The following is a 13,380-nucleotide window of genomic DNA, read 5'->3' as shown; positions in this document are numbered from 1 at the left end:
ACACACAAGAAGAAACCAGAGCAACAGTCCCAGTGACCATCAGACACCTCGTGGCAACAAGGGCCTTACGAAACAACCAACCGAATATTACCACCAACCAACCGGGTAATATTGAGCCACCGCGACCAAAGAAAACCAACTCGGGAGAAAACCGAAGATCCGCAAAGTTTCCACTCTACAATCTATTTCTGACCGACCTCTGGGTGAATTACTGTCAAGGTTTCGTTTGGTGAGCATTATCCCTGGTCCTTTAGAGTCCAACCTAACTAGTACAGTGGGATTTGGGAGGGGTGAGGTATCTTTCTACTGTAATTTCCCTTGCATGTACTGTAGTGTTCCCCATTTTATTAGAGTGTTAAGATTGTTGTGTTGTATTTCCTCTCTTGAATAAAGGTCAAAGTTTCTTGCACCAAAACCAGTTGTCTGCTGCACTTTGTCACAACCCCCAAATAAGTCCAAGGTCCAGAACCCAGGGAGTGGGAGCGATTCCTCAGTAGTTAGAGGTGAAGCTGACACACACCACCACCCACTGCGGCACCACACTAGTTACAGATTGTCATTTTGAAAATGACCCTTTTATCCCAACGCTTTGTTTTCTGTTGCTTAGCCAATCCTCTATCCATGCCAGTATATTACCCCCAACCCCATGAGCTCTTATCTTGTGCAGTAATCCTTCATGTGGCACCTTATCGAATGCCTTTTGGAAATCCAAATATACTGCATCCATTGGTTCCCCTTTATCCACCCTGCCCGTTACTTCCTCAAAGAACTCTAATAAATTTGTTAGACATGATTTCCCCTTCATAAAACCATGTTGACTCTCCTTGATTGTATTATGATTCTCCAAATGTCCTGCTACTACTTCCTTAATAATGGATTCTAGCATTTTCCCAATGACAGATGTGAGGCTAACTGGTCTATAGTTACCTGCTTTCTGTCTCACTCCCTTCTTGAATAGGCCTGTTATGTTTGCGGTTTTCCAATCCGCTGAGACCTTTCCAGAATCTAGTGAATTCTGGAAGATTACAACTAATGTATCCACTTTCTCTGTAGCCACTTCCTTTAAGACCCTCGGATGCAACCGTCCGGTTTTATTCTTATTATGACAAAAAGTCACAATAAGAATAAAACCGGACGGACCACCCGGCATCGGACCACTAGGCACCGGACACGACAACAGCAAAACACCAAGCCCAGTCGACCCTGCAAGGTCCTCCTTACTAACATCTGGGGACTTGTGCCAAAATTGGGAGAGCTGTCCCACAGACTAGTCAAGCAACAGCCTGACATAGCCATACTCACAGAATCATATCTTTCAGCCAACGTCCCAGACTCTTCCATCACCATCCCTGGGTATGTCCTGTCCCACCGGCAGGACAGACCCACCAGAGGTGGCGGTACAGTGATCTACAGTCAGGAGGGAGTGGCCCTGGGAGTCCTCAACATTGACTCTGGACCCCATGAAATCTCATGGCATCAGGTCAAACATGGGCAAGGAAACCTCCTGCTGCTTACCACCTACCGTCCTCCCTCAGCTGATGAATCAGTCCTCCTCCATGTTGAACACCACTTGGAGGAAGCACTGAGGGTAGCAAGGGCACAAAATGTACTCTGGGTGGGGGACTTCAATGTCCATCACCAAGAGTGGCTCGGTAGCACCACTACTGACCGAGCTGGCCGAGTCCTGAAGGACATAGCTGCTAGACTGGGCCTGCGGCAGGTGGTGAGCGAACCAACACGAGGGAAAGACTTACTTGACCTCGGCCTCACCAATCTACCTGTCGCAAATGCATCTGTCCATGTCAGTATTGGTAGGAGTGACCACCGCACAGTCCTTGTGGAGATGAAATCCCGTCTTCGCACTGAGGACACCATCCAACGTGTTGTGTGGCACTACCACCGTGCTAAATGGGATAGATTCAGAACAGATCGAGCAGCACAAAACTGGACATCCATGAGGCGCTGTGAGCCATCAGCAGCAGCAGAATTGTATTCCAGCACAATCTGTAACCTCATGGCCCGGCATATTCCTCACTCTACCATTACCAACAAGCCAGGGGATCAACCCTGGTTCAATGAGGAGTGTAGAAGAGCATGCCAGGAGCAGCACCAGGCGTACCTAAAAATGAGGTGCCAACCTGGTGAAGCTACAACTCAGGACTACATGCATGCTAAACAGTGGAAGCAACATGCTATAGACAGAGCTAAGCGATTCCACAACCAACGGATCAGATCAAAGCTCTGCAGTCCTGCCACATCCAGTCGTGAATGGTGGTGGACAATTAAACAACTAACGGGAGGAGGAGGCTCTGCAAACATCCCCATTCTCAATGATGGCGGAGTCCAGCACGTGAGTGCAAAAGACAAGGCTGAAGCGTTTGCAACCATCTTCAGCCAGAAGTGCCGAGTGGATAATCCATCTCAGCCTCCTCCCGATATCCCCACCATCACGGAAGCCAGTCTTCAGCCAATTCGATTCACTCCACGTGATATCAAGAAACGGCTGAGTGCACTGGATACAGCAAAGGCTATGGGCCCTGACAACATCCCAGCTGTAGTGCTGAAGACTTGTGCTCCAGAACTAGCTGCGCCTCTAGCCAAGCTGTTCCAGTACAGCTGCAACACTGGCATCCACCCGACAATGTGGAAAATTGCCCATGTATGTCCTGTCCACAAAAAGCAGGACAAATCCAATCCGGCCAATTACGGCCCCATCAGTCTACTCTCAATCATCAGCAAAGTGATGGAAGGTGTCGTTGACAGTGCTATCAAGCGGCACTTACTCACCAATAACCTGCTCACCGATGCTCAGTTTGGGTTCCGCCAGGACCACTCGGCTCCAGACCTCATTACAGCCTTGGTCCAAACATGGACAAAAGAGCTGAATTCCAGAGGTCAGGTGAGAGTGACTGCCCTTGACATCAAGGCAGCATTTGACCGAGTGTGGCACCAAGGAGCCCTAGTAAAATTGAAGTCAATGGGAATCAGGGGGAAAACTCTCCAGTGGCTGGAGTCATACCTAGCACAAAGGAAGATGGTAGTGGTTGTTGGAGGCCAATCATCTCAGCCCCAGGGCATTGCTGCAGGAGTTCCTCAGGGCAATGTCCTAGGCCCAACCATCTTCAGCTGCTTCATCAATGACCTTCCCTCCATCATAAGGTCAGAAATGGGGATGTTCGCTGATGACTGCACAGTGTTCAGTTCCATTCGCAACCCCTCAGATAATGAAGCAGTCCGAGCCTGCATGCAGCAAGACCTGGACAACATCCAGGCTTGGGCTGATAAGTGGCAAGTAACATTCGCGCCAGATAAGTGCCAGGCAAAGACCATCTCCAACAAGAGAGAGTCTAACCACCTCCCCTTGACATTCAATGGCATTACCATCGCCGAATCCCCCACCATCAACATCCTGGGGGTCACCATTGACCAGAAACTGAACTGGACCAGCCATATAAATACTGTGGCTACGAGACCAGGTCAGAGGCTGGGTATCCTGCGGCGAGTGACTCACCTCCTGACTCCCCAAAGCCTTTCCACCATCTACAAGGCACAAGTCAGGAGTGTGATGGAATACTCTCCACTTGCCTGGATGAGTGCAGCTCCAACAACACTCAAGAAGCTCGACACCATCCAAGATAAAGCAGCCCGCTTGATTGGCACCCCATCCACCACCCTAAACATTCACTCCCTTCTCCACCGGCGCACTGTGGCTGCAGTGTGCACCATCCACAGGATGCACTGCAGCAACTCGCCAAGGCTTCTTCGACAGCACCTCCCAAACCCGCGACCTCTACCACCTAGAAGGACAAGAGCAGCAGGCACATGGGAACAACACCACCTGCACGTTCCCCTCCAAGTCACACACCATCCCGACTTGGAAATATATCGCCGTTCCTTCATTGTCGCCGGGTCAAAATCCTGGAACTCCCTTCCTAACAGCACTGTGGGAGAACCGTCACCACACGGACTGCAGCGGTTCAAGAAGGCGGCTCACCACCACCTTCTCGAGGGCAATTAGGGATGGGCAATAAATGCCGGCCTTGCCAGCGACGCCCACATCCCGTGAACAAATAAAAAAAAAGCCATCAGATCCAGGGGACTTGTCAGCCTTTAGACCCATTAGTTTACCTAGTACTTTTTCTCTGGTGATCGTGATTGCTTTTAGTTCCTCCCTCCCATTTGCCCCCTTGATTTTCTACTATTATTGGTATATTATTAGTGTCTTCTACTGTGAAGACAGATACAAAATATCTGTTCAATTTCTCTGCCATTTCCTTGTTTTCCATTATTATTTCTCCAGTCTCACCCTCTCAGGGACCAATGTTTACTTTAGCTACCCTCTTCCTTTTTATATACTTGTAGAAGCTTTCACTGTCAGTTTTTATATTTCTTGCTAGTTTACTCTTACAATTTATTTTCTCCCTTTTTATTATTCCTTTAGTCATCCTTTGCTGGTTTTTAAAGTTTTCCCAATTTTCGAGCTTACCAGTAATCTTTGCCATGTTGTATGCTTTTTCTTTTAAACTGACACCATCCTTGACTTCCTTAGTTAGCCATGGTTGGTTCACCCTTTTTGTGGAGTCTTTCCTCCTCACAGGGATATATTTTTGTTGCGAGTCATAAAATATCTTTTTAAATGTTTGCCATTGATTATCCACCATCATATCATCTAATCTGTTTACCCAGTCCACTTTAGCTAATTCCGCCCTCATTCCTTTATAATTGCCCTGATTTAAGTTCAATACAGTAGTTTCAGACCCAAGATCCTCACTCTCAAACTGGATGTGAAATTCTATCATGTTATGATCACTGCTTCCCAAGGGATCTTTTACTTTGAGATCATTAATCCTGTTTCGTTACCAATTACCAGATCCAAAATGGTCTGTTCTCTGGTTGGTTCCCCGACGTATTGGTTTAAGAAACAGTCCCTAATACACACTATGAACTTCTCCTCAGGGCTATTTTTGCCAATTTGATTTGTACAATCTATGTGAAAGGTAAAATCACCCATGATTATTGCATTACCTTTTTTACAAGCCCCCCTTATTTCCTGATTTACATTTTGCCCTACAGTGTAGCTACTGTTAGGGGGCCTACATACTACTCCCACCAATGATTTCTTTCCTTTGCTATTTCTTACCTCCACCCAAATTGATTCAACATTTTGATCTTCTGAGCCAAGATAATTTCTCACTATTATACCAATTTCATCCTTTATTAACAGAGCTACCCCATTACCTTTACCTTTTTTCCTATCCTTCTGAAATGTTAAATAACCCTGAATATTGAGCTCCCAACCTTGGTCACCTTGCAACCACGTCTCTGTAATGGTCACAAGATCATACCCATTTGTTTCTATTTGTGCCGTCAATTCATCTATCTTATTACAAATGCTGCACTCATTCAGATAAAGAACCTTTAATTTTGTCTTTTTACCATTCTTTCCTACCCCGGCCCCATTTGCTAGTGCACTCTTATGTTTGTATGCTCCATCCCTTCCTGACACACTCTGTTTATTATTACCCCCATCACTCTCCTGTACTACTTCCTTGTCTTTTCTCTTTATCAATCTACACTTTGCCCCACATGAGCCCTCCCCCCCTCTATTTAGTTTAAAGCCTTCTCTACCGCCCTAGTTATTCGGTTTGCCAGAACACTGGTTCCAGCATGGTTCAGGTGAAGCCCGTCCCAACGGAACAGCTCCCTCCTTCCCCAGTACTGGTGCCAGTGCCCCATGAATTGAAACCCACTTCTCCCACACCAATCTTTGAGCCACACATTCATCTCTCTGATCTGATTTACCCTGTGCCAATTTGCTTGTGGCTCAGGTGATAATCCGGAGATTAACACCTTTGTGGTTCTGCTTTTTAATTTAGTCCCTAGCTGCTCAAACTCACTCAGCAGAACCTCTTTCTTAGTCCTACCTATGTCTTTGGTACCTATGTGGACCACGACAACTGGATCCTCCCCCTCCCACTCCCAGTTTCTCTCCAGCCCTGAGGAGATGTCCTTAACCCTGGCACCGGGTATGCAACACAGCCTTCGGGACTCTCATTTTTGGTTGCAGAGAACAGTATCTATCCCTTTAACTATACTGTCGCCTACTACAACCACATTCCTTTTTAGTCCCCCCACTTAAATGGCCCCCTGAACCACGGTGCCGTGGCCAGTTTGCTCATCGTCCCTGCAGTCCCTGCACTCGTCCACAAGGGTTGCAAGAACCTCGTATCTATTGGACAAATGCAGAGGCTGAGGCTCCTGCAATGCCACCTCCTGGATCCCCGTATCTGCCTCACGCGCAGTCACACCCTCCTGTCCCTGACCACGTGCCAATTCTACAGTATTTAGTCTAAGGGGTGTGACTGCCTCCTGGATCAAAGTGTCCAGGTAACTTTCTCCCTCCCTGATGCCTCGCAATGTCTGCAGCTCGGACTCCAGCTCCTCAACTCAGAGCCGAAGTTCCTCGAGCTGCAGACACTTACCGCAGATGTATTCGCCCTGGACAAAACTGTCCAGTAGCTCCCAAATATTGCAGCTGCAAAACATCTCGTGCCCTGTCATAACTATTTTATTTATTTAATTGATTACTACAATGCCAATCAAATTATTTTTAGGTTGAACCAAGTACTGGCCTTGTTTAATTTATTAAATTAAGTTTAGTTTTTAAAAAAAACTTTTGGCATGAAATGGCATGGTCTGTGGAAGGAATGGAAGTGATGGGCTAAATTGCCTTTTTTTAATGTTCTGTGCAACATAAAGAAATGAAATTTTAAGAAATTCTATTTAATTACTGGACTTTTGGTGTCCTCCTTACATTTTAGGAATTTCCAAATGGCCCACTCAAAAAGTGGGAACTAAGGGGATGTATTCTGGCCAAAGTCAATCGGCAAAAAATCTAACAATCATTCCAAAATCAGCAAGTGGCAGCTCTCTAACAGAGATCATACTTCAAATAATGCAACACTAAATAATGCAAATGGAAATGACTCACATACTTGATAAAGTACACTGTAGACAATTCTAACTTTGAACTAACTATAAAATGGTGATGATGTGGAGATGCCGGTGATGGACTGGGGTGGACAAATGTAAGGAATCTTACAACACCAGGTTATAGTCCAACAAATTTATTAAAATCACAAGCTTTCGGAGATTATCCCCTTCGTCAGGTGAATGAGTGAAAAGGTTCTCAAATCGCATATCTTATACTAGGCTGGGACAGCATCACACCAATCAAAAGGTGTCGTTGTTATTCAAACAGGCCAGTCACGGAGAACAGCACGTCCCAGTACACTGGATATACATTGTGTCAATTACACAGACAGACAGAAAGAAACCCAAATGGCAGAGAGAGAGAGGGAATATTAAAAACATATTTTTTTTTCCTTTTTTTGCTGGTGGGGTTATGTGTAGCGTGACATGAACCCAAGATCCCGGTTGAGGCCGTCCTCATGGGTGCGGAACTTGGCTATCAACTTCTGCTCGACGATTTTACGTTGTCGTGTGTCTTGAAGGCCGCCTTGGAGAACGCTTACCCGAAGATCGGTGGCTGAATGTCCTTGACTGCTAAAGTGTTCCCTGACTGGGAGGGAACCCTCCTGTCTGGCAATTGTTGCGCGGTGTCCGTTCATCCGTTGTCGCAGTGTCTGCATGGTCTCGCCAATGTACCATGCTCCGGGGCATCCTTTCCTGCAAAGTATGAGGTAGACAACGTTGGCCGAGTCACAGGAGTATGAACCATGCACCTGGTGGGTGGTGTCCTCTCGTGTGATGGTGGTAAAATGGTGGTCACAATTCAACTGCAGCTCTGCTTCCATGATGCCAGTTGTGTTTTCATCAAAAGAGCCAAAATTCTCCATGAACTCTGCAGTCTTAATACAAATAATCCAACACTTCTGCAAAATTGTTCTGAAATTATACTAACATGTAAAAGGAAATCTGGCAGTTCTATTTCAAATGATTGAACATGCAACATCCTGTTGGATAAGAAAACATAGCTTGAGAACATTTTTTTAAAGCATATTGCGCCTTTTATATTAAGGATGAGTTACACTGTGAAGATAACAGTAAAGTGTTTACTTTCCAGTCACAACATTATTTGTAATTCTGATCATTTTTGGATTACATACTCTTCATGTATAACTGTATTTGTAATTGAAACAAGCCAGATATTATTAGTAATCACACAATTTGTTTTTTTATTGCACACTGTTAAGCCATATATTTTATATCCTATTTCTACACAACATTGTTGTTCATGCTGAAATGTTATATAGCTGCCTTGAGGTGCCAACCTGGTGATGCTACAAAACAGGACTATCTGCATGCTAAACAGTGGAAGCAACATGCTATAGACAGCGATTCCACAACCAAAGGATCAGATCAAAGTTCTGCAGTCCTGCCACATCCAGTCGTGAATGGTGGTGGACAATTAAACAACTACTAATACAGGTGGACAGAGTCCTTTGTAGTGTTCAGCACAGTACCAGACTTAAAATTTGAAATAGTCTGAATTTGGACAATTCAGCATCTATCAAGTTTGGTCGCCAATACACTTAACCAGACGAGACAAGTAGCTGCACTTATTTGAACAGTTTTTTGAAACCCTGATACTTAGCTATATCCTTTTCCTATCCTGTATTCAGCTTCAATCTGGTCCTATTTGTATGATTTACTGAGTTATCAATATTAAATGCTTCAACATTTCATATAAGAAATCATAGTTCCCAATGAAGACATTTCATTGCCATAAATACTCATACTTGAAAGTATGAACATAATATGGAAGACATTTTGAAATACTTTTTTATTTATGTCCTTAGCATACGCTTCTCTTGTATGTTGCTAATATTTTCAATCTAACCAGGCAGTTACTGTAGCATGTCTTCCATATTATTTTCTTACTTTCAAGTAAGAGTATTTTTTGCAATGAAATTTCTTCAGTGGACACTATGATTTCTTATTTGAAATCCTGAAGCATTATATATGTGGGCACAACTGCGGCAGAAGAAGTTCAATGTGGGAAAGTATGAGGTCATCCACTTTGGACCTAAGGAAGATAGATCGGAATATTTTCTAAATGGCAAGAAACTAGGAACTGTGGATGAGCAGAGAGATTTAGGGGTCCCAGTACAGAAATTACTGAAAGCTAGTGGACAGGTACAAAAAATAATTAAAAAGGTTAATGGAATGTTGGCTATTATCTCAAGAGAGCTGGAATACAAAGGGGTGGAAATTTAATGAAAGCTGTACAGAGCTCTGGTTAGACCCCATCTGGAGTATTGCATTCTGTTCTGGGCACCACACCTTAGGAATGATATATTGGCCTTGGAGAGGGTGCAGTGCAGATTCAGCAGAATGGGCTAAAAGGGTTGAATTATAAGGACAGGTTGCATAGACTAGGCTTGTATTCCCTTGAATATAGAAGATTAAGGGATCATCTAATTAAGATGATTAAAGGAGAGAAACTATTTCCTCTGGTGGGAAAGTCCAAAACAAGGGGGCATTACTTTAAACTTAGAGCTAGGCTATGTCAGAAAGCATTTCTTCACACAAAGGGTAGTGGAAATTTGCATCTCTCCCCCAAAAAGCTATTGTGGCTAGGTCAATTAAAAATTTCAAAACTGAGATTGGTAGGTTTTTGTTAGGCAAGGATATTAAGGGTTGCGGAACCAAGGCGAGTAGATGGAGTTAAGATACAGATCAGTCATGATCTAATTGAATGGTGGAACTGGCTCGAGGGGCTGAATGGCCTATTCCTGTTCCCATGTTCCTATGTTCCACTGCCCTCTAACCTGTCCTTTGTTCAGTTAATGCCACAGAAATCCTTACCATTTTCTGAGGACTGCTCCCTTCTCTAACATGCTTTAGGCCCTTATGCCCTGCTCCAAAATCAATCTCCTGAATCTATTTCCTCTTCTTTTTCCTTCTGTCCTGAGTTCAGTTGCTCCGTCTTCTCTTCCACTGGCAGCCCTTCTCCGTCGGGCGTAACTGCTCTCCCTCTCAATTAAATAGATCCGTGGAACTAATTAAATAATTAATATGTGCCTATGTAAATGTAATGCAGCCGATTCATTTCATATTTTGTACCTAACTGAATGAGATCCAGTTAATTCATTGCATAATTTCTGGCAAGGTGATTAGAATCCAGTGAATTTATTTAATTATGTGTGGTTAACTCAGTGCAATCAAACAAATTCAAATTGCTATTTGTGGCTGACTGAATGGTATCCAATGAATTAATTTAATTATGTATCGCTAACTCAAAGGAATTGAGCACGTTCATTTACTTACGAGGGCTCAGCGAATTCAATCCACAAATTCATTCTATCATGTGTTGATGAGTCAATGTAATCGTCTGAGTTATAATGTGTCCTTGAGTGAATGGAATTGAGCTAACCAGTCAATTAATACCTCTTTACCACTCAGTATTCTACCTCAAATATCCTTCCCCCAAATCCTGATTTTTTTCCTCCGCCAACCACTGTGTCCTCTCTTGAAATTGTTCACTATCCCACAATGCATTTCACTTTGCCGGTCTCCTAAACTACTCCTGCACTGCAGGACTGAATTTTCTTCTGCTCTCACATAACACTTGAAAAAATGATGTAATGCAGAACAAAAACACTAGTCCTTTGCTCCCATTCTGCCCTGAACAGCTCTGCACCTGAACTTCTATGGCTTTTCTGGTATCTGCACCTGTCTGCTCTCGATGAGGGTGCGGCAATGTAAATTATTGCAAATAAATGTCAGAGAACTTTACACTCTGATTTCCTCTATGAGTGCTGGGTGAAAATCAGGGAAAAATTGCCTCATAAAGCCTGTACTGCTGATTTCAGAGCTACTGTTTAGGCACTATGGGGGTGAACTTTCTGGGAGGTTCTCCCGCTCATCTGTCATAACTTTATAGAATCATAGAAGTTTACAACATGGAAACAGGCCCTTCGGCCCAACATGTCCATGTCGCCCAGTTTATACCACTAAGCTAGTCCCAATTGCCTGCACTTGGCCCATATCCCTCTATACCCATCTTACCCATGTAACTGTCCAAATGCTTTTTAAAAGACAAAATTGTACCCGCCTCTACTTTGGTGGCGGAGTAACAGAAACCCAGGTATACTTCAGTTTGTAAGGGATGAGGGTTCAACTACAGGATAATCTGAGACAATAGACCCAAGAAAAATATCTTGAGTAAAACAAGTTGACTAACTGAAACATTTTAGTGACTCAACCAAATATCTGTCCCAGTAAAACTGCCATCATCAACTGTATGCCGAGGCCCTAAACTCCGGAATTCCCTCCCTAAATCTCTCTGCCTCTCTACCTCTCCGTCTTCCTTTAAGTCACTCCTTAAAACCTACCTCTTTGACCAAACTTTTGGTCACCTGTCCGAATATCTCTTTATGTTGCTGAGTGTCAAATGTTTGGTCTGATAACATTCCTATGAAGCACCCTGGAATGTTTTTACTACATTAAAGGTGCTATATAGATGCAAGTTGTTGTTGATGTTGTTGTATGCAGTGGAACCTATCTTTTTATATGTTTTGAGAAAGGTGGCTTTATCATTGCTGTCCTGACTGTTAACCTGTTTCTTTAGCTCAATGAATTATTCAAGCATACCCAGCATTCCATCTGAATGGTAATGAAAAAGATTTAGGCTGTATCTTAAGAGTGTTGAGGTCAGGCAGCATCAAATTCCTGTTACATTAACGTCTAATTCACTATAAAGTAATCCTTTAAAGGGGAACCACAATCCAGGAGAAAAAGTCAATCATTCTTTTATCTATATTTCTAATTTTATTCCTATTAATTATTGTGAATGCTTCTATTTTATCACAAAGCCATTCTTAAAGCCACATGACAGTATTCTGTAGCACAAAGGAGGGGGAAAAATTGCCTTCACCTGCTGGAACATAAACTTAAGCTTAGATATTGGAGTATAGATTTGATTGTGGAAAATAAAAGGTTTTGCCACTGACCATTATACTTGGAGTTTTTAACTTGATTATGCTTTACAGGATTATCTGTTTTGAAGTACTTGGATATTATCAATTGCCATTGCTTGGTACACATGCTTATGATGAATTGAGATTCAATTTAATCTAAAGGTTTGCCCAGCAAACAGAGCTTCTTGCTGATGTCTTTATAGATACTAATTGATGTGATGAAAACAGATGTTATTCCTTTATTAAATTCTTCGTTTTGCAGGACGACACTATCTCTACTAACTGAAACATTTTAGTGACTTAACAAATATCTGTCCCAATTTTTTTGGACAAAGGGATAAACTTTAAATTGCATCAAGTGATGTACACAAAATAGGATATAGGTGATGGAAGAATGGGCACTGTATTTCCTATTATTATTATCTGTATTACCAACAATGCCATATTATCACCTGAGTACAAGGTGATACATTAAAATTAAATTGGCTTTGAATTATGAATCTAGTTAGATATTAATCACTTTATCCTGTCTCTCAGAAATGCCCCAAAGCTATTAAAATAGCTTGAATTACTTGGAATTAAGTTACTGTGATATAGTAAATGCAGCAACTATTTTGTACACAGCATGATCCGACAATGAGGTGAAAAAAATATATACTTTTCATAGTGGTAAGAATATTAGCCAGGACACCAGAAGAACAGGGGGCAGGTGGAGCATGTTTCAGTGGGGGAGCATTTGGGAAACAGTGATCATAATATCATTAGGTTTAGAATAATTATGGAAAAAGACAAGGAACAATCAAATGTGAAAATGCTTAACTGGAGAAGGGCAAATTTCAATGAGTTAAAAAGAGATCTTGCCCAGGTGGATTGGAATCAAAAATTGGTAGGCAAAACAGTAATTGAATGACGGGAGACCTTCAAGAAGGAGTTGGTTCGGGTACAGAGTGGATACATTCCCACAAGGAGGAAAGGAAGTGCATCCAAAGCTAGAGCTCCCCGGATGACTAAAGATATAGAGATTAAATGAAACAGAAAACGGAGCCTTATGATGAATGTAAGATTCATAATACAGATAGAGAGCTAGGTTAAATGCAAAAAGTACAGAGGAGATCTCAAAAAGGGAATAAGAGGGGCAAAGAGAGAATATGAGAATAGATTAGCAGTTAACATAAAATGGAACCCAAAAGTATTTTATAAACATATAAATAGTAAAAGGGTGGTCAAAGGAAAGGTGGGACCAATTAGGGACAAAAAAGATCTTCTTGTGGAGGCAAAGAGCATGGCTGAGCCATTAAATGAGTACTTTGCATCCGTTTTCACTAGAGAAGAGAATGCTGCCATTGTAGCAGTAAAGGAGAGAGTAGCAATATTGAATAGGATAAAAATAAAGAGGAGGTACTTAAAAGATTGGCAGTACTCAAAATAGAAAATT

This window comes from Heptranchias perlo, chromosome 6 (genome assembly GCF_035084215.1).
Source record: "Heptranchias perlo isolate sHepPer1 chromosome 6, sHepPer1.hap1, whole genome shotgun sequence".
NCBI lineage: Eukaryota > Metazoa > Chordata > Chondrichthyes > Hexanchiformes > Hexanchidae > Heptranchias > Heptranchias perlo.
This window is presented reverse-complemented; position numbering follows the sequence as displayed.